Here is a 22490-nt window from a genome sequence, read left to right on the forward strand (position 1 = left end):
CAGTTTTTTCCCTCATCAGTAGCTATTCTCTGAGCCTATACAACAAGGAAGTCTTCTGAAGTTTTTAGTTGTGAAAAGTAGAGGACGTTCTCGAGATTTTGTATAATTACCACTTGGGGCAGCTTGTTTTGCCGCCGCATCCGCAAGGTGGCTGCCTTTAAGCTTCCATAGTATTTGGCTTAGGATGTCCAAGGACCTTCATAATAGGTGCTTGTTTTGCTAACGGCACAGCCTCAGGAATTGGCCATTTCTGATAGGTTGCCCAGGAGAGGTTAGAACACCCTGCTGTTTCCACAGCGTATCAAAATCATGTGCTATCCCAAAGGGATTAACGGCTGTCAGTATAAATATTAGCTATTGTATCGCTAGCTAATTGGCCAGGCTGAGTTCTTAAAGCAATGAGTTCAGCTTGTACTGCTTTAGCAGTAGGCAGAGAACAGCTTTCAGTAACGTCTGTAAAAGAAATGATGGCACATCCAGCCTGGTAAGGTCCTGTAGCATCCTTAAGATATGAGTCATCTGTAAACCAAATAAAACCGGCAGTATTAATAGGAGTTCCCTGTCGATCGTTCCTGGGCATAAGAAAAAAAAATGACTTAAGGGGATGCAGTCATGTTCATGACTACCTTCTTCGGTGGGAAGTAAAGGATCGGGGTGGAGGGTATCGCATCTAAGCTAGAGTTACATTGGAGGCAGAAAGTAATAGTACTTCATATGATGCCAGGCGGCTCGCAGAATAGTGTTGAACATGATGAGAGTTTAGAAGAGCCTCGACGGAATGAGGAACATGAATGGTTAAAGGGGAGCCCATTACGATCTCGTCGGTGGTTTTGCGCAAGAGTGCCTTAGCTGAAATAGCTCTCTTGCAGGGAGGGACGCCTTTAGCTACCGAGTTAGGCGGTTGGCTGTAATACCTGGCGGGCTGATGTTGACCGTGCCACACACACCCCTCCCCCACCCCGCCCCCATGCTTTGGACATAAGACTCCTAAAGCATTGCCTTTATTTTCATGCGCACAGAGGAAAAGGGACGATTTGTAATTGGGATGTCCCAGCGCAGTGCTGCTTGAATTAATGGTGTTTTTAATGTTTCTATGGCCTGTTCCGTTTCTTGGGTCCATTCATGAGATTGGATTGATCTCATTTTAGTAAAGTGCACAAGGGTTGGGCAATGAAATGAAATGAAAAGTTTCGTACTCAATTTCTAGAGTAACCAGCTAATCCTAGGAATCCACATGATTGTTTCTTTGTTCTTGGAAGACAAAGGCTAGGGTTCCTTTTAAGTGTCTCAGGATCTGTGAACCGTCCCTCCTTAGATACTCTTTGTCCCAAATATTTAACTGTTGCTGAGTGCAACCAAAGTTTGTCCTTGGAAACCTCATGACCGTCTATTGCCAACTGTTTTAGTAAATTAATAGTGTCTGGGGATAAGAAAAAAAAAATCACGTAACGGGATGCAGTCATGTTCATGACTACCTTCTTCGGTGGGAAGTAAAGGATCGGGGTGGAGGGTATCGGATCTAACGTTTTGAGAGTTTATCTCAGAGGTGGAACATAAAAACCGTCATCAACATAGTGAATCAGGGCGGCGTTGTTAGGAATTTGAGAGAAGTAAGTTGGAATCTGAGTACATCCTTGTGGCGTTACTGTCCACGTGTATTGTCTATCTTCCCGCGTGAAGGCAAACAAATATTGACTGTCCTTTTCCATGGGAATACTGGAAAATGCACTACATAGGTCAGTCACAGAGAAACAAGTAGTGTCTGGGGGAGCGGAAGAAAGTAAGGTATGCAGGTTAAGGGCTACAGGGTGACAGGGTATCGCAAAATTACTCGGTGCTCTTAAATCTCAGACAGATCTCCATCCTTACCCATTTGCTTTTCTTACAAGTGCACCAGGAGTATTACAAAGACTGGTGCAGGGAATAATAAGTCCTTTTAAAAGATATTCTCGTAGAATAGGCTTTACTCCATCTATTATTGCTTCAGGTTTAAGCTGATATTGTTCAGATATTAGCAAAGGCTTTTGTCTCATCAATAGTTACTTTAATAGGCGTGGCTGGCTTAGTTTTTCTGGTGTCAGAGGGAGTAGTCCATAACTCTGCCGGTACGTGGGGTAATTAATAATATAGCTCACTGGTTCTGGGAGCAGTAGGAATCATTATTCTTTCAGAACCAAAGTCCACTTCATTTTTCCTTTCTAAATCTAAAAACATTTCCTGTTTAGAAGAGAAACTGATGTGGGCACTATAGATTTCGAGAAAAATCTCTGCCCGTTAAAGGGATCGGAGCACTGTCAAGGAACAGAAATGAGCACTTCCCGGTGATATTTCCTACGTGAAAAGTTATAGGTGTGGACTTGAAAGACTTGAATGGGCATACTGGAGACCCCTATCGTTGGAACCAAATTTTTACCCCAAGGAGTAAGGTAGGGTTAAGAAGGACTAGTGTGGCCCCTGTGTCTATTAAGGCCTTAGAGGTCTCCCCTTTAGTTGTATTATTAATCTCTCCTAAAGTGTAAGTAAGCAAGAAGGGGAATGTCCTCCCCTTTTCCTCAGAGTAGCGCTAGTCCTCCTTTTCTTTTGCTTTTCAAGGTGCCGCCTAAGCTTGTGACGGTCTTTTCTAAGATGTCCAGCCTTTCTACCCTACTAACAGAGACTGTCTCTTGACGTCAAGTGGTCCCTGGAAAGGTTTTCAGCTGGGATTACCGAGTTGTTGTTGTTGTAACTGTAAATTTATCATCCTAGTAGCCTCGGCCTTCTCTCTCTTTAATGAAGTTATTGAAAGTTGATCTGCAAGAGTAACGACGGCAGTACTAGGTAAGGTAGCCCACGTTACATCGTATCATTTTATCGGCAAAGCCAATTCTTCTTCCAAACGTTCTAAAGAGGCAGAACTTTCAAGTGGGTTCTTTTGATGGCCTTGAAAGCTTTCAAAGGCATCCCTGAATGTTGTCTAAGAGGTTGTTTTTTTTGCCAGTCTCTCAGAATGACCCAAGATAGGTTTGTCTGGCTTTCTTTTACGTTGCTGTGGTTTGGCCCAGTCTACGTTTTTAGGGAAATTTGGGGGGATTGCTTGATGCAGCCTTTGTGTAGTTCTCCTGCAGTTTTCAAGATTAACAGCCTCACGTCTGCGAAAATCCTCAATGGCAGTTTTACCAATTCTGCGTCACCTATCCATTCTTTAGCTTTGCTCTCTGATACTAACGTATGTGTGAGCGGACACAGAGCCGACTAGTCAGGTTCAGAGGCTCAGATCAAATTCCTTTGCAAACCCTACACGGTCTTGTGAAGGGTCATGAAAATCTTTAGTTAGACTCTTGAGTTCAGTTTGAGATCACGGGGTGTCAACTCTGATGCTCCCCACCCGGTGGTAGTTTCTCCTTAAAGGAGCTTTAAAACTTTTAGGGCCAGCAAGACTAAATTTCTGAGGTTGAGGAGAAGGTGGTAATGCAGGCAAGCCCCAACGGGGAAGCTTGGGAAGAAGAGGACAGACAGAAGGGAGTAGGAGCAGACGAGGTAGAGACAACGTTGGCCGCCATCTCCGCACGTCTTTCTAGTTTAGCTACGGGATCCGAGAGTTTCTCGTGTCCTGTGAAGAGAGCATTTTGCCATTCCCTCGTTTCCCTTACTCAGGGTTTCCCATTTACTTAAGTGCTTGCAAGTCAAAGCCGCCATACGTATTGCACGTGAATGAATCCAGCTGGGGTGCTGGTGGGTGGCTGTTGAGCATTTGGGAATTGTTCTGTCTTTGAAGAAGGGTATCCCGATGTTTTAGGTTTAAATTTTTAGGAAGGCTTGAGCAACTGACTAAGGGGACGGTGAAGCACTGGGTGATGGGTCCCTATGTGTGTGTCCCCGGACGAGTCAGTGCCAGTTCTAATGTGATTTTTAAGGGTGATCCGGTGGGACAGCCTCAGGTCCCGAGGGATACCCTCAAGCACTTCCTGCCTTCTGGGAGGAAGGGGCAAGTGTCCCTATTCTTCGCAGCTGAATTCGCAGTCTCTCCTACATTTACCGATCTTGTTGCAGCCTCACCGTGTTGTGTATAGTTTTTCACGCTAACATTTTAGCCAAACAGTGTCAGCCAATCCCATCAGCCTTGGCTTTCCCTAGGTCAACCTGCCTAGAATATACACCAGGGTAAGTTTCACCCAGCTCAAACAAAGGTCAGGAGCGCCAGCTGAAAAACTAAGGAGGCCCGGGTGTCAGGAGGACTCACCCGCTCAGCGGAGGGCGCTGTGAGGCTGGAGGGGCACAAGGGGCCCCTCTGTGCGGATACCTAGCGCCACGATCAGGGAAGCCCTGGGCTACACAAGGCGCGTCACTCTGAGGGCCTCTGACTACCCCCACCCCAGCCCCCCCAAGAAATGTGGAGGAAAAGAGGTCCGAGCGTAAACTCCAGAAGAGAGTTTTATTAGAGATTTACTGGAGCCCCGGTTTAGCACAGCTGCCCGGCAAACACAGCCCTTCCGAAGAAGAGCTCCGGAGAGGACAGCTTTCCCCCAAGAGTATAGTCGTTTTGTAACAGAGCATCAGTCACGATGTCGAAGCTACAGTCTTCCGCAACAAGCTAGCAGGTAGGGAAACCGACGCTACAGTGCATTTCTTTGATCGCTGTCTGGGCAACAAGGTCATTCCGTCAAAAGTACCCAGACGGGAAGCAGATACACAATGTTTGTCGTAGGGACCGCAAATGAGGCCTGTGTTTGGGGTCGGCCAAGCAAGAAGGCCAGGCCCCTTCTCAGAATCCTACATTCGCGGGATTTGTTTTTGAGAGGGCTGCGCGAGGAGCGCCGCGAGCGCCGCGGGGCGAGCGTGCGTACAGGGTGGGCGTGGGCGCGGGCGCGGGCGCGGGCGCGGACAGCCGGCCGGGGGCGTCGGTACAGGCAGCTGGGGCCGCGGCAGTCGGCCGACAGCAGCAGGGCCTGGACAGCCCCGGTCGGGTCCCTCGGCCGACACTTCGCTAACGGGGTCCGGGAGGAAGCCCGCGGCGGACGCCCGCGGGGAGACGGGCACCGACCTCGCTGGGCTCCCTCCGCCCGCAGGCCCGAAACCCGCCCAGCCGAGCGCAGCCCCGTCCTTCCGGCCGCCCGTGGCTCTGGTTCCGGGGGACGGGACTGCGGAAGCCCGTCGCGCCGGCGGACGGCCGCACCCGGGCCACTCGGCCCGGTCTGCGTCTTTCTTTTCCCTGGTGGTCGTCGTCACGCGCTTTTCCTCCTCAGCCACCACTTCACGGCTGTGCGCGGAAAGCCAGCGAGAAAGACGGCTTTTCCTGCCGGCCTGCTGGCGCTCTGTTTCTCCGGCCTGCTGGGGGCAGTGTTGCGCCGCGCGCCCGTCCTCCCGCCCGTCGCTCCCCCGCCCTTCGCGCCCGGAAAAAACAGCGCGGAGGCTTTTCAGCGAAAGCCGGCCGCTTTTCTGCTGCGCCCGCGCCCGCGCCCGCCTCCCGGCGCCGCAGCTTCTTCCGGCCCTGGAGCCTGCCGGCACACCTCACGGCCCGAGGACGAAACCCCTTTGCTTTTTCGCCTTGGCCTTTCTCCTCCGGGGGCGACCGGTCTCCTGCTGAACAACTGGCCTCTCTGGGTCTCTGCGTCTACTCGGTGGCTTTCCCCACGTTGTTTTCGCTTTTACGGACCGTCCTTAGTAAATCCTTCGGTCTTGCCGGTGGACCTCGCTGTCGAAAATTCGGAGGACGGATACGGACCGTAACCTAAACCACAGTGCCCGCACCCACGGGTCACCAGGGGTGCTATTTCTGAAAAACGTCCGCACAGCGGGGGCTTCTTCAACGTAGTGGCGTCCGTTTTTGCGCCACGACTTCAACCTCCTCCTCTGTAAACTCAGTTGCACCTGTTTGAAAATCGCTCTCTCAGCTTTACAGCCACCTCACTGAAAAATGATACAGACACATTGTAAATGTCGAACGCTAGGGGGAATCTTGAGTTCAAAACATTATTTATTACCTGTGATCCAAGGGCGAGGCAGCACAGCTCACCGCTGTGCGGGCAGGAACTGTGGTGCATGTTTGTTTGTTGAGCTCCTTCGTCCTCAGCGCCAGAGCGGTACCTAGCACTTAGTGGGTGCCCAATACATACGGTGACGTTTTGAAAAGTTTACTTGCATGGTCATTTTCCTTTATGTATGTCGGACCTAATCTTTTCCTAGCCCTGGATTATAACGTAGCAACAGGAGCCTATCTGATTCCTTTTTCATTTGGCCCTGTGCGGTTGGCATTCGTGTAGGTCATTGAACATGCCTTAGGAATCCGTTTTCCTGACCTCGGACAGGTCAGATGACTTCGCGAAGGCCAGGCCATCTAGCTTCTTGGTGACAGAGCCAAGTCAGAGCCCAGGTCTTTGCGGTCTCAAGGCTCTCTCCTTCGTTGCACAGCAATCTCAGTGAGACTGAGGTGACTAAGGGGTAGTAGCACGGAATTGCCGTGGTAGAGGTGGTGCATCTTTTATTGTTGCTCCGTGTTTTCATCAGCTGTCAATATACCGGGTGTCCCCAGAGGGACCCTGACCTGCAGCCTAGATAATTGACAGGACTCGGATTCTGGAATGCATCCTAACGTTTTCTGGTCCAGGGGTTCAAAGCTACGAATTCAACCTAGCTTGCTACGTTGGATCACCGACTTGGGTCGTGTAGTGGATGGCAGGGGCTGTGAGTGAGAATACACTGAATACGAAGTTAGGGGCCCAGTTACCGGCAGGCTAGTGGAATGAGGAACACGGTCGTTTGTCAGGAAGTTGTAGGTATGAAGCGAGCGTGACCTGACTGCCGTGTTCTTTCTCTCCCCAAGTCCAGGTAATACTTGTGACACTGCTTTGGCATGCCTCCCAACGCTGAAAAAAGTCACATTCGTCTTACAAAACAAGTTTCACCTTGCACAGTACTGTACACAGATAATCTGAACACACTTATACCGACAACTTCTTCACCATAAAGACGTTGTTGGGTTGGACAAGCAGGTCTTCACCAGTTTTTCTTTCTGTTAGGGCCTCGTGCAGTGCCTTGCACCAGGGATCATCAACTGGCCTTCCAGTTCCAGCTCCACCGGCCTTACTTATTTTACTCTCTCAGTCGCTTTGCTTGTCTGGGCCTGCTGTTTCCTCAGTGTTGGGAAGAAGAGTCAGGCTAAGTTAGCGCGGGGCGCAGGCAGGGAGGTCCAGGGAGGGGTGTGGCTAAAGAGCCTCTGTTACCAGTACAGTAGCTCCTCTTTCTCCTTTTTACGTATTGGACCCTTTTTTCCAGGACAAGTTTAGTGTACTTTAGCAAAGAGCTCGAAATCCACTGGTCTACATGACCTCTAAGATTTCCTCTGTGCTCACTCTCCCAGACAAGTAAGGAAGAACGGAGAGGAAGACAATTGTAAATATGAATAGACTTGGCCATCCTTAGGAGTAGCAGGCACTAAAAAGTAATCTCTAAGCCGAGGTCCCCAACACTGTCAAGCTGTTACACCAGCCCTCGTCTTAATGCAAAGATTATGTGAAAGCGAAACTTTTGTCTTTTTAAGAGCTAGTGCCCTTTTGCTCCCTTACTAAATAGACGAGGCTGTGTCCTAACTAAGTAGCCACATAAGCACGCGCACTGCAGCAACACTGAAAACCAAACTCTGTGGAAATGTGAGCCCCTGTTTTGTTCTCAGTTTAATGAGTTTGCTATCACATATGTTTTCCAAAGAGCAAATCATAGGTTTCCCTGTATTTGTTTCCTAACAGCACACGAGCTTGCATTGTTTCGGGCACACACACCTTTTATCTGCATTGTAAGCATGTAGGGATATTCTTTACTTCCCCCAAGTTACGATTCCAGAGCTTGTGCTCTTATCCGTCACAAAGCCATCGTCGTGGGGCTGAGAGTTACAGAGCACGTACTACTTACTATGTGTCAGGCTCTGTGCTGAGTCCTTTGTATGCACTGTAGCCTCATTCATGACAGAAACCTTATCGGGTAGGTTAGTGTAATTATCCCCACTAAACAGCTGAGAAAGCAAGCGGCTACTCAGATCACTGCTAAGAATGTCTGTGCAATACAAACCGTACTGAGGGACAGATGACTAAGGCACAGATTTCCCTTGACTCTCAGTACCAGGAACACTTGGGCTTGCCCTGAGAAAATGGTTTGTTTTGGCCCAGTGGTGACTGTAGTTCACGCAAGTGATCCTGTAGAATTCCTTGCCTTGGCTGCTAGCAAACTGGGGGCAGGCTAGTGGTAGAACTGCTGAGAAAAAAATTGAGTGAATGCAATTCAAACAGAGGCTAAAATCTTTATCCAGCTGATGTGCATCCCCTTAAGACCAGGAAGATCTCTGAAGTGAAGCAGAACTAGAGTTTTTCTAGATTAAGGAGAAGACAGGTGATGACTGTGGTATTTCCCAGGTTGCAGTTTTGTTTGTTGGCTTAAGTGCTACCAATGTGTGGTTGGAATGGTGGGGAAACTGGTCCGCCTTTTTCGTGTGTCCTGCTGGGCTCCTTGGTGCAATCTCATTGCAGCAGGTATCAGAAGAGCTCTTGCTTTACTGCTTGTTGTCTTCTGGTCGGTGGAAGTAACAACCACCAAACCCAAGGTGGAGGAGGGAGGAGAAAAGAGAAGAGAAGTGAGGCAAAGAGAAGCAAGGCGAAGCGAGGCCAAGACAAGAGAGGAGCAGAGACGAGAGGAGAGGAGAGGAGAAGAGAAGAGAAGAGAAGAGAAGAGAAGAGAAGAGAAGAGAAGAGAAGAGAAGAGAAAGAAGAGAAGAGAAGTTAAAGGAGGCAAGGTCTGAAGCAAGGAAAACTGGGGTCTCTTTGAATTTTTTCACAGTACCTCCTCTTCAACAAGGTGAAGTGCCTTTGTCATCAGCCAGTTGCTTTCGGAGAGGAAGCAACAGCGATGTACAAGGGCTGGGCACTGAGTCAAGGAGTCTCTCATAGCGGGTCGGAGAAGTAGTTTGTTCTTCGGTCTTCTGGTCCTTAATCACAGCTTACCAGGATCATCTGTTTGGATAGGACAGTGCTGCCGGTCTTGATTAGATGTGATTGGATGCAGTTGACGAGGAGTATTCTTATCAGGATTCAAAGGGAAATGATCAGTAGCCCTTGGGGGAAAGTGCATCCCCAGGACTGTATATCCCTGTTGGGAATACTCAGGGACAGGGGTCCCGTGCTCAGCCACCCAATGACGACGGGAGGGCCCAGAGTGCAGGACTGGGTCGTGCACTCAACAAACGTTTCGGCTGGCTTCACAGATGTGCTGATTCGCCAAAAGGACATCTGAAAGGTTTGGGTGGTCGTACGGGGCAGCACTCGTCGTTGTCCACCGCACAAGTGCATCCCTAGGTGCCAGCATGGTGTCTAATGCCGGTCGATGATGAGCAGCAGCCACTGGAGTCCTGGCACCTCTCAAGCGTGTCAGTATTTTGGGTGGCATCGTTGGCCGCTCTGGCAACTTCACGGATGAGAGAGCATGGGAAACCCAGACACTGCGTCGAACTTCTTCAGCAGCGCAACAGAGCCCCTCCTCCAGAGAAGAGTGCACCGTAAGACCTGTTCCCCGTGGCGGCGAGCACACCTAGGTCGCTCCCAAGCTGTTGACGTTCTTCACGGAGCTCCTTCTCGTCCCCTGATGAGAATGGGTGTTTTGCAGAGGGATGTTCTTGCTCCTTCCCACGGACTGTTCCCGTGCAGGAGTAAGGGTGTGACCCCACAACCAAACAGGTGACCCTGTCCGGCTGTACGGTCGGAAAGACGAAAAGAGATGGGTGACATAACATGACCCAGCCCAGCTGGCCGGTTTACAGAAAACGACAACAACAAAAAGCCACGAAGCAGTGGGCCCACAATGAAATTTGAGTCACACCCTGGGTGTTCTCCAGGGCGAAAGAGCACTTGTGCTTTTTGCCGTGCATCTTTCCTGGGTGAAGCTGGTGTTGGGGCTGAGCCAGCCAAGGATACCCACCCATTTCAGCCTGACGTGGGTCACTTGCAGTGACTTGGGCCCATGACCTTGAATTACAAGCAAATGTTTCCTTTGGATAAAAACCAGTTCCCCTTCTTCGGGTTGCATTTCGGGGAGGTGGTGTTAATTCTGGGGATGTGCCAGAGATCCGATTTGCGTGGGATGTGCCTGACACGGCAGCAGTAATGCTGCAGGGATGTGTCTCAGGGTAGGGAATGGGGGATCGGTAAAAGGTCAGTGGGACTGACAGGGGAAGGTGAGCAGAGCCAATAGGTGACATTAGCTTCTGTGGGGGAAACGGAAGTTCCTCTGGCCAGGATCCTCACCTGACCCTAAGCTCCTGGATGATGTAGTTGGCCTCCTGCTAGGCGAATGCTTCCACACCCGCGAGCAATGAGCTATTACTGGCGGGGTCACTATATAAAGAGCTGCGCCCCGTGCTCTGCGCGGAGGCAGAGAGGTAGCTGGGTTACGGGCCTGCAGACCGCTGGATGCGGACGGGATCCCAGTGCTCGAACAACATGTTGTCCCAGCGCCGGGAGAATAAGGCCGCGTATAAACCCTTCTACCCCAAGAACGTTGCGTTGTCATTTCTCGGTCTCACGGAAGCCATAGTGAGCTTGCCCGGGCCCGGGGCTGAACCCCTCAGGCGGCAAGACAGCCTCACAAGCCTGAGCAAGAAAATGACAAACATTTGGGGGTATTGAGGAAGGGCGGAGGAGAAAGGGAAGACTGGAGAGGAGTAGAAAGAAAAACGCAGAGTGAGTGTGGGTGGAGGATGGTTAAGGATAGTGTAACTTTTGGCTCGCAGGCAACGCCTTACAGTTTCTTAATTACGGTTCCAGTAAAACGCGCACCTCTGTCATTATAAAGGCAAGTAGGGATTCTCCAGGTAGGAAAGGCAAATTCCAATCTTTTTTAGTCACCAGAAGAGCTGTTGCCTTGCAACAAGGGAAAGCTTCTAAACATGCCATGGAGTAAACGTAGTAACCACATTGTTTTTTCATGTGAAACCTTCATAAGAGTATATATCAATAATGCCTTAATGAAAAAAGAAATCTTTTGAGGAAACAAATAAACATGCCATGGAGAGGCCGACGATATGATGTATGTATTTAATTCATTGCTATGCAAGAAGCCGTGTGAAGGCCACGTGTAAATCCTCAAAGGTTCCTTGAAGCTGTGGTTCCTGTCCATGTCCCACCTTCCTTCACGGTGTTTTCAGGGTTATGCAGTGTAGCGGGTGGAACATACCCCGGAGATCTCGTCTTCCGTCCAATTAAAAAATGTCCCATCAATGCTGTCCAAAAGTAGTTCTCAAGTTTGCGTACTCTGATAGGTCATAGCCTGCAAATTCTTCATCAAGCTCCATTTCAGAGACACTGGAGAGACCAGACAGCAGCCTCGGTGTCTCCATAGCCCATCTGATTGGAGGCAACACCCAGATTTCTCCCAAAATCTTGGTGTGTGTTTGTGTGTGTGTGCGTGCGTGCGTGTGTGTGTGTGCTTGCTAAAACATACGTGACGTAACGTTCACGGTTTTAAAGTGTCCAGTCTGTTGGTAATAAGTACGTTCACACTGTCGTGCAATCCTCACTACCGTCCATCTCCCAAACTCCTTCTGTCTTGCAAAACTGAAACTCTGTACCAGCTAAACAATAACTGCCCATTTCCCCACCCACCTCCCAGCCCCTGGCAACTGCCACTCGGCTTTCTGTCTCCAGCAATTGGACTACTCTGTTTACCTCATAGGAATGGAATCATACAGTCTTTGTCTTTTTGCCACGGGTCTATTTCACTTAGCATGATGTCTTCAGGGCTCATCCATGTCGTAGCACATGTCAGAATTCCCTCCCTTTTCAAGGCTCTGTAATATTCCATCGTCACACATAGCACGTTTTGTTAACCCATTCGTTTGTCAGCAGACACTTGGGCCACTCCCACCTTTTAGCTATTGTGGATAGTGCTGCCTCTGGACATGGGAGTACACATATCTGTTCAAGTCCCTGTTTCCAATTCTTTTGGGCATATACCCAGAATTGGAATTGCTGGATCATATGGTAAATCGATGTTTTTAATCTCCTGTCTTTTGTGGGGGAGGAATCGCCATACTCCCAGTATCCTTCCCACAGAATGGAATGCTTGTGACTGTGGTTGTCTCAAGGTTTCATAGAAATGATCTGGAGTTACCAGACCATCTTCGCTTCGATGAACCTGGATGGGAGCAAATTGTTTAGCACACTGGTCGGCCAAGGAATTTCCTGTTGTCTCATGGGTTTGTTTCCTAGGATGAGTTTCGACCCTAATTATGGCCAATTCCTTGAGGGAGGAGAAAGGCTTCTCATAAGCTTGAACCTGCTCACCAAGCGTCATGCGAGTAACCACAGCGGTTACTTGTTTCCACAGCATGCTGAAATCATAAAGCACGCCGACGGCACATGCGTCGTCTAGCTGCGCTGTGCTTGTCGAGGGACTTTCGTTGCCCCGGCCCCCCACCTGTTTCGGTTGTAGTGCCATCCGTCTGTGAGTGAAGTTTTCTCTTTGTTTATCACAATATGCACAAAATGTTGGACCAATTGTTGTACCTCCTGGATGGCAAGGTCTGCCAGCCCATTTTCTGCTTCTGAACAGCTGCTGATCTCTCAGGCTTAAGGCCATTAACCAAAAGGGTGGAGATCTCTGCAGTGGTGTTAGCATTAGTGCCCACCCACCCGCACCCCTGCCCAGCATCCCTGCAAGTGCTCTCCAGTCAGTCCCCACAGTTAGAGACTCATTCTTCCTGCCCCTGGCAACAGGATTACATTGTTCTCCAAGGAACGCTGGGGGTGGGTGGGAGGGGCTGTCCACCTCAAGGATACCACCAAAAAGAAATTCTCCTACCTCTACGGCTATAGCGGGTGCAGAGGGCATGTTATTCCTTTCAGGGTTAAATTCTCATTTGTGGTCACCCATGTGGCCCGGTCAAAGCAGGCTCTGGCACCTCCTCGTCCTACTGAAAGGTGTCCTGCGATGCATCAGAGAGTCGTGTCAGTCAGCCTTTTTAGTTAGTGGGAAATCTCTGATGTTGCCACGTAGTTGGGGGTAAATCCCAACTCTCTCTGGTTATTGTGAAACTTCATTTGTTTTGTTTTGGGGGGGTCCCCCAGGGATTTCAGTGGGGAGTTTTGGCAGGGGACTGGAAGCACAGGGAAGATTAGGGACAAAAACAAGGAACAGGACGGGTGGATCAGGAAGGTTTTCTTTCCCCCACCTTTGTAACAAAGAGTCATGCTATGCGTGAAAGGATGGATGGAATTAGCTACCTAAAAACAAAAGTATCTGTGCATCTGGAAAACCGCAAGTGACTAAAAAGCCACACACACACATAAGAAGAGCATCTGCAATGTATGTGCCTGAATGTGGGTCAAGATCGTCACCTGCAGCTGTTAAAATGAAAAGGCTGATTGCGTTCACGACCCACTGAATAAATGCTCGTGAGAGTACAGAAAACCAAGACTCCTCACAGAATGTCGGTGACAATACAAATGGGTATTGTGTCCTTTTTGCAGTGTACACCAAGAGCGTTCAAAGGACTTTGTTCACGTCTTTTCGACGCAGTGAATCCACTCCTGAAATCTGTTACACATACCAGAGATGGTGAAAGATGTGTACGTAGAGCTTTTTTGTTTCACTCTGTGACGGGATAATCTTTGAGGAATGTATCAATGCGCGTTCCTCCTGCACATTTCCTTGACTGACTTTCCCTAGAAGTTGCTAGTGTGTTTTCCACCAGAAAGCAGGAATGGGTGGTTGAAGAACAGGTATCCGCTGTATGAAATGTAAAGGGTGCATTTCGTCACAGTCTTGTGGCTTGGACATCTGTACCTGCTACAGACATTACAGCAAATACTGGAGAGAATAATTAATAATAATAGTCATAATAATACCGCCGATAACATGACCTCCATAAATGCCAGGAAGCAAGCAAAGAACCTGTTGGGTTGTATATGCTGCTCACCACCCCCATGAGGCAGGTGCCATTGCCGCCACCCTCACTGTACACCTGTGCAGACTGTGGCACACGGGGGAGGAGTGCGTCGCCCAGGGTCTCCTGGCTCCTCAAAGAGGGCCCCAGTGTTCAGGTCCCAGGTCTACCACCTCTAGATTGCTCACCGGTTTGCAGGATGCTTTCCTGCTCTTCCCAGTACTAGAATGAAATAAAAGGCGCATTGGGAAGAGAGTAAAAGAGCCAGCGACACGCCCTTAAAAGTGTAATAACATAGGAATCGTCCACAGTACTGTGTTAAACGGAAGGGGGAAGGGGAGAAGCAATGTAGGAGACCGTTCATACAGTACCACTCGAGTATTATAAAACGATAAATAATACGTGCAAAGAAGAGCATCGGGAAGAAAAGAGGTACTTGTTCATTTATTCCATGAATACGTGTCGCGAGCACACAGCTAGGTGCTGTTTTGTTGGGGTGCCGAGAATACAATGCTGGGCAGACGCAGAGCAGAACAACCGTGATGCCTGCCTTACTCAGTTAGCAAGGTTACATGATGATATCGACCACTGGGGTGGGGATCGCAGGGCATTTCTGCTCTCCACCTCAGGTATTGCTTGTTTCACTCTTTTCCACTGTGTATTCTTTTAGGAAGAGAAATGAATAAAACATTTTAAAGTCTTTTTCAAAAGGTGTTTAGGGACGAGGGTAACCTTCTGAAAGTCTGCGCTTACAAATACAGATATTCCAGTCATTATGCAACATGAACCTCGTGTCTAAAGTGCACCTTAATGAAGGAAAAGCCCCTAAGGACATTTACGCTGAAATGTTGTTAAGCGGTCATCACTGGGTGATGGGACTGTGGAAACCATTGGATTTCTTCATTAAGCTTTCATTACCTGTCCTCCAAGTTTTCGTCACTGACCGTGAGCGACTTCTACAATGACAGAACATCTTTTATCCTATGCAATACTTGGGTCCGTAAAACCCAGGAGATGCACCACCTCTACCACGGCAATTCCGTGCTACTACCCCTTAGTCTCCTCAGTCTCACTGAGATTGCTGTGCAATGAAGGAGAGAGCCTTGAGACCGCAAGACCTGGGCTCTGACTTGGCTCTGTCACCAAGAAGCTAGATGGCCTGACCTTCGCGAAGTCATCTGACCTGTCCGAGGTCAGGAAAACGGATTCCTAAGGCATGTTCAATGACCTACACGAATGCCAACCGCACAGGGCCAAATGAAAAAGGAATCAGATAGGCTCCTGTTGCTACGTTATAATCCAGGGCTAGGAAAAGATTAGGTCCGACATACATAAAGGAAAATGACCAGGCAAGTAAACTTTTCAAAACGTCACCATATGTATTGGGCACCCACTTAGTGCTAGGTACCGCTCTGGTGCTGAGGACGAAGCAGCTCAACAAACAAACATGCACCACAGTTCCTGCCTGCACAGCGGTGAGCTGTACTGTTCGCCCTTGGATCACAGGTAATAAATAATGTTTTGAACTCAAGATTCCCTCAAATGTTTGACATTTACTATGTGTCTGTATTGTTTTTCTGTGAGGTGGCTATAAGGCTGAGAGAACTATTTTGAAATGAGTTTACAGAGGAGGAGGTTGAAGTTGTGTCGTCAAAATGGACATTACTTCTTTTATTAGAGAAAATAGACTTCAAAACAAAGTAGGAAGAGGTAAAGAAGGACGTTACAGAATGAGAAAGGGTGTATTCTAATAAGAGGATACCGTCATTATAAATATATATGCACACACCACAGAAGCACTCAACGTAGGAGCACCCAGATATGTGAAACAAGTACTAACAGAATTAAAGTGGGAATAGAATGCAATGCATTCATTTTAGGAAACTTCAACACACCACTTACTCGAAAGGACAGATCAGGCATACAGAAAATAAGTACGGACAGAGAGGCACTGAACAACACAGTAGAACAGATGGACCTAACAGACATCTATAGAACTCTACACCCAAAAGCAGTAGGATACACATTCATCTCAAGGGCACATGGAACATTTTCCAGAATAGACCACATACTTGACCACAAAGAGAACGTCCGTCAATTCAATAGATTGCAATTCTATCAACCAACTTCCTAAATCACAAAGTTATAAAACTAGAAATAAACTCTACAAAGAAAACAAAAGGGCTCACAAACACATGGAGGCTAACTACATGCTACTGAATAATGAATGGATCAATGACCAAATTAAAAGAGATTACGGCAAAATATGGAGACAAGTGACAACAGCAGAACAAATCCCCTACTTCTGTGGCATGCAGCGATGGCAGTTCAAAGAGGAAAGTATATAACAATCCCTGCCTAGTAAAGAAGGAAGAAAAATCCCAAATGAGTAGTCTAAATTCACAATTATTGAAACTGGAAAAAGAAGAACAAATGCGGCCCAACGTCGGCAGAAGGAGGGACATAATAAAGATCAGAGAAGAAATATATAAAATTGAGAACAATAAAACAATAGAAAATCAATGAGTCCAAGCGCTGGTTCTTTAAAAAAAATAAACAGAATGGATAAGCCCCTAGCTAGACTTATTAAGAGAAAAAGAGAATCTACATACATATACAGAATCAGAATTGAGAAAGGGAAAATCACAACGGAGCCCACAGAAATACAAAAAAAAATATTAGAGAATACTACAAAAATCTATGTGCTAACAAGCTGCAAAACGTAGAAGAAATGGACAACTTCCTCGAAAAATACAACCTTCCAAGACTGACCCAGGAAGAAACAGAAAATCTAAACAGACCATTACCAGCAAAGAAATTGAATCGGTAGTAAAAAAACTACCCAAGAACTAAATCCCTGGGCCAGATGGAATCACCGCTGGATTTTATCACACATATAGAGAAGATATAATACCCATTCTCCTTAAAGTTCTCAGAAAAATAGAAGAGGTGTGAATACTTCCAAACTCATTATTTGAAGGCAGCATCATTCTTATACCAAAATCAGGCAAAGAACCCACGAAAAAAGAAAATACAGACCATTGTCCCTGATGAACATAGATGCAAAAATATTCAACAAAATATCAGCAACCTGTATTCAAAAATACATCAAGAGGATCATACACCATGATCAAGTGGGATTCATCTCAGGGATGCAAGGATCATACAACATTCAAAAATTCATCAACATCATCCACCACATCAACAAACCGAAGGACAAAAACCACATGATCATCACCATAGATGCTGAAAAAGCATTTGACAAAATTCAACATGCACTCATGATAAAAGCTCTCTCAACAAAATGGGTATAGAGGGCAAGGACCTCACCATAATAAAGGCCATATATGCCAAACCCACAGCCAACATCATAATTAACAACGAGAAGCTGAAATCTTTTCACCTAAGATCGGGAAAATGACAGGGATGCCCAATCTCTCCACTTCTATTCAACATAGTTCTGGATGTCCTAGACATGGCAATCAGTCAACAGAAGGAAATAAAAGGCACCGAGATTGGTGAAGAAGAATTCAAACTGTCACTATTTGCAGATGACATATTGTACATAAAAAACCCTAAAGACTGCACTCAAAAACTACTAGAGCTAATATCTGAATTCAGCAATGTTACATGATAGAAAGTTAATACACAGAAATCTGTTGCTTTCCTATACACTAACAATGAGCTAGCAGAAAGAGAAATCAGGAAAACAATTCCATTCACAATTGCATCCAAAAGCAAAAAAATACCTAGAAATAAACCTAACCAAGGAAGTGAAAGACCTATACCCTGAAAACTACAAGACAATCTTAAGAGAAATTAAAGAGGACACTAACAAATGGAAACTCATCCCATGATCTTGGCTAGGAAGAATTAATATTGTCAAAATGGCCATCCTGCCTGAAGGAATCTACAGATTGAATCCAATTCCTATCAAAATACCAACAGTATTCCTCAACGATCTGGAACAAATAGTTCTAAAATTCATATGGAACCACACAAGACCCTGAACAGCCAAATCAATCCTGAGAGGGAAGAATAAAGGAGGGGCGATCTCACTTCCCAACTTCAAGCTCTACTGCAAAGCCACAGTAATCAAGACAATTTGGTACTGGCACAAGAACAGAGCCACAGACCAGTGGAATAGAATACAGAGTCCAGATATTAACCCAAACATATATGGTCAATTAATATTCAATAAAGGAGCCATGGACATACAATAGGGAAAGGACAAGCTCTTCATTAGCTGGTGTTGGCACAAATGGACAGCTACATGTAAGAGAATGAAACTGGATTATTGTCTAACCCTGTACACAAAAGTAAATTCAAAATGGATCAAAGACCTGAATGTAAGTCATGAAACCATAAAACTCTTAGAAAAAAACATGGGCAAAAATGTCTAGGACATAAACATGAGCAACTTCTTCATGAACATATCTCCCCGGGCAAGGGAAACAAAAGCAATAATGAACAAGTGGGACTATATCAAGCTGAAAAGCTTCTGTACAGCAAAGGACCCCATCAAGAGAACAAAAAGGCATCCTACAGTATGGGAGAATATATTCATAAATGACAGATATGATAAAGGGTTGATGTCCAAAATATATAAAGAGCTCATGCACCTCAAGAAACAAAAAGCAAACAATCCAATTAAAAACTGGCTGAGGATCTGAACAGACACTCCTCCAAAGAAGAAATTCAGATGGCCAACAGGCACATGATGCTCCACAGTACTAATCATCAGGGAAATGCAAATTAATACCACAATGAGATATCACTTCACACCAGTAAGGATGGCTCCCATCCAAAAGACAAACAACAACAAACGTTGGCACTGATGTGAAGAAAGGGGAGCCCTCCTACACTGCTGGTGGGAATGTAAATTAGTTCAATCATTGTGGAAAGCAGTATGGAGGTTCCTCAAAAACTCAAAATAGAAATACCATTTGACCCAGGAATTCCACTTTTAGGAATTTACCCTAAGAATGCAGCAGCCCACTTTGAAAAAGACATATGCACCCCTATGTTTATCACAGCACTATTTACAATAGCCAAGAAATGGAAGCAACCTAAATGTCCATCAGTAGATGAATGGATAAGGAAGATGTGGTACATATACACAATGGAATATTTTTCAGCCATAAGAAGAAAACAAATCCTACCATTTGGAACAATATGGATGGAGGTAGAGGTCATTATACTCAATGAAATAAGCCAGGTGTAGAAAGACAAGTGTAAAATGATTTCACTCATATGTGGAGTATAAGAACAAAGAAAAAAACTGAAGGAACAAAACAGCAACAGACTCACAGAACCCAAGAAAGGACTAACAGTTACCAAAGGAAAAGGGACTGAGGAGGATGGGTGGGAAGGAGAGACAAGGGGGGAAAAGGTGCATTTACAATTAGCAGATGTAATGTAGGGAGGGGCATGGGGAAGGGTGTGCAACACAGAGAATACAAGTAGTGATTCTACATCATCTTACTACGCTGATGGACAGTGACTGTAATGGGGTGTGTGGTGGGGACTTGATGATGGGGAGAGTCTAGTAACCATAGTGTTGCTCATGTAATTGTAGATTAATGACATCACAAGAAAAAAAAGAAAAAAAGGGAGAGGACTCAAGTAAAATTAGAAATCGAAATTCAAAGAGAAGTTACAAGTGGCACCACTGAAATATAAAGGATTGAAGAGATAAGTATGAAAAAATATATGGCAATATACTTGACATCCTAGAAGAACTGGATAAGTTCCTGGAATCATGCCATGTTAAAACCTATTCTGTAGGAAAAAGCAATCTGAACAGACTAACAACTAGTAACAAATTGAATCAGTAATCAAAATCTCCACACCATCAAACGTCCAAGATGTTTTCATAGGAGAATTCCAGTCAAACATTGAAAGAAGAGTTAATACCTATCCTTCTCAAACTATTCCCAAAAATTGAAGAGGAAGGAAAGCGTACAAATTCATTTCTATGAGGCCATAATCACACTGTTACCAAAACAAGATTAAGATGAGACAGGGACCGTGGGTGTAGTCAGAGTAGGGTCAGGGCCTCCGGAAAAAGCAAGGCAGGATATTTGCAGTCAGAGCAATGTAACTACATGCAAGGAAACCCCCTATAAAAACTCTGTGCTAAACATTCAGCTCTAGAGTCATTCTTCAGTGAGATCAGTTAATATACTCCAGATAAAGAAGAGTAGCACATGTTTATTTTATGCTAATCATTTATAATCATGTGTAAGATTCACCTTATCATGTTAAAAGGCTCAGGCCTATGTGCTGTCTTTCCTCCTTCAGATCTGATGAAGTGATTTTGCAAACTGGGCAAACTAATTTAGCATGCAGACCCAGCCATAACACAGTAAAAGGCAAGAAGGATTCCACTTTAAAGATAAGATTGCACTTAATTTACTCTTTAGCAAACAATACCTCAGCCCACCTTGGGGTCTGACCAGGTGGCCTTGTTTCATGTGCCCCTAGAGCAAGATGTTGGTATCTCAGGGGGAAATCAACAGAGCAGGAAGTTACTTGCATCAAGTGAATTCTAAATATCCTAGGACCACTTAATAAGTGCACACCCCTAAGCTTTTTTCATGTTCTCAAGAAATCGTCACCTGCCTATAAAACCCCTAGACAATGCACCAACCTGGACTCTCTTGTCTCCTCCTGGCATGAGGTGGGAGCTCTGTCCTTTCATTTTCTCTCTAAATAAACAGCCTGTACCTTGCTCTCCTTCCTTAAGTGTTTGTGAAGCTCATTCTTTGGCTTCCTTGAACAAGAACCCCGGCATCAAAGACACTACCATAAAAAAAAAAGAAAAGAAAAGACAAATACCCACCAATATTCCTGAAAAGCATAGTTGTAAAAATCTTCAACAAATATTAGCAAACTGCATTAAGAAATACATTAAAGGAGTCCATCAGTAGATGAATGGATAAAGAAGATGTGGTACATATACACAATGGAATATTATTCAGCCATAAGAAGAAAACAAATCCTATCATTTGCAACAACATGCATGGAGCTAGAGGGTATTATGCTCAGTGAAATAAGCCAGGTGGAGAAAGACAAGTACCAAATGATTCCATTCATATGTGGAATATAAGAAACAAAGGAAAAACTGAAGGAACAAAACAGCAGCAGAATAACAGAACCCAAGAAAGAACTAACAGTTACCAAAGGGAAAGGGACTGGGGAGGATGGGTGGGAAGGGAGGGAGAAGGGAGGGGAAGAAGAAAGGGGGCCTTATGACTAGCATGTATAATGTGTGTGGGGGCACAGGGAGGGCTGTGCAACACAGAGAAGATAAGCAGTGATTTTACAGCATCTTACTACGCTGATGGACAGTGACTAATGGGTTATGTGGGGGGGACTTGGTGAAGGGGGGAGTCTAGTAAACATAATGTTCCTCATGTAATTGTAGATTAATGATACCAAAATTAAAAATATATATATAATGCAAAAAAAATTAAAGCATCATTCACCAAACCAAATGGGATTTATTCTAGGGATGCAAGGATGGTTCACTACCAGCAAATTCATAGATGCAAACACCATGTTAACCAAAGGAAGGATAAAAACTATACGATCAACTCAATAGATACTGAAAAAGGATCTGACAAATTCACATCCACTCATGATGAAACATCTCACCAAAGTTGGTATAGAGGGAACATATATCAACATTAAAAAAAGGCCTTATATGACAAACCCACAGCTAATATACTCCCTGGTGAAAAGCTGACAGTTTTTTCTCTCAGATCAAGAACAATTCAAGGATGTCCACCTGCCTGTACCGACCCCTGGGCTGGCTCTCCACGCCCATGCCCACCCTGTATGCACGCTCGCCCCACAGTGCTCACCTCAGGCCTCGAAGCCCTCACTCTTCTTTTTGGGGGAGAGTTGTGTATTTTATTCGGTCCTTGTCCCCGCCACGACAAAGAATTGAAGGGCAGAGACACAGCAGTGTAGCAGAGTAAAAGTTTCATTTAAAGTTACTTAAAGAGAGAATAAGTGCAGCAGGCAACCTCAGCAAGGACAGGCGCCTTGAAAGGTCAGAGAGCAATTTCAAGATTAAATGGTTACACACTTAGAAAGTGCGGGCGACCTCAGAGAGAGGAGCGCCCTGAAAGGCTGGGGTTCCCCCTTTTAAGGATTCTTTAGGAATGTGACTAAGGGCTGGGGGGCGCAGACTTGTTAAGTGGTCTTTGAATACTTAGAATTAACTTAACACAAGGATGTTCCTTCTCTGATTTCTCCCTGGAATACCAGCATCTTGGTCTGGGAGCATATTGATGCTGGGGTTCTTGTTCATGAAGCCGAAGAATGAGCTTCACAAACAGTCAAGGTAGGAGAGCAAGGTACAGGCTTTTATTTAGAGATAAAGTGAAAGGACAGAGCCCTGGGCTCACGCCAGAAGGGGAGAAGAGAGTCCGTGGTGGTGCGTTGTCTAGGGGTTTTATAGGCAGTTGAGGATTTTTCAAGAACATGAAAAAAACTTAGGGGTGTGGACTTGTTAACTGGGCCCTGAATATTTAGAATTAACACAAGCAACTTCCTCTGATGATATCTCTCTGAGATACTG

The sequence above is a fragment of the Manis javanica genome, chromosome X (assembly GCF_040802235.1).
Source record: "Manis javanica isolate MJ-LG chromosome X, MJ_LKY, whole genome shotgun sequence".
Classification (NCBI taxonomy): domain Eukaryota; kingdom Metazoa; phylum Chordata; class Mammalia; order Pholidota; family Manidae; genus Manis; species Manis javanica.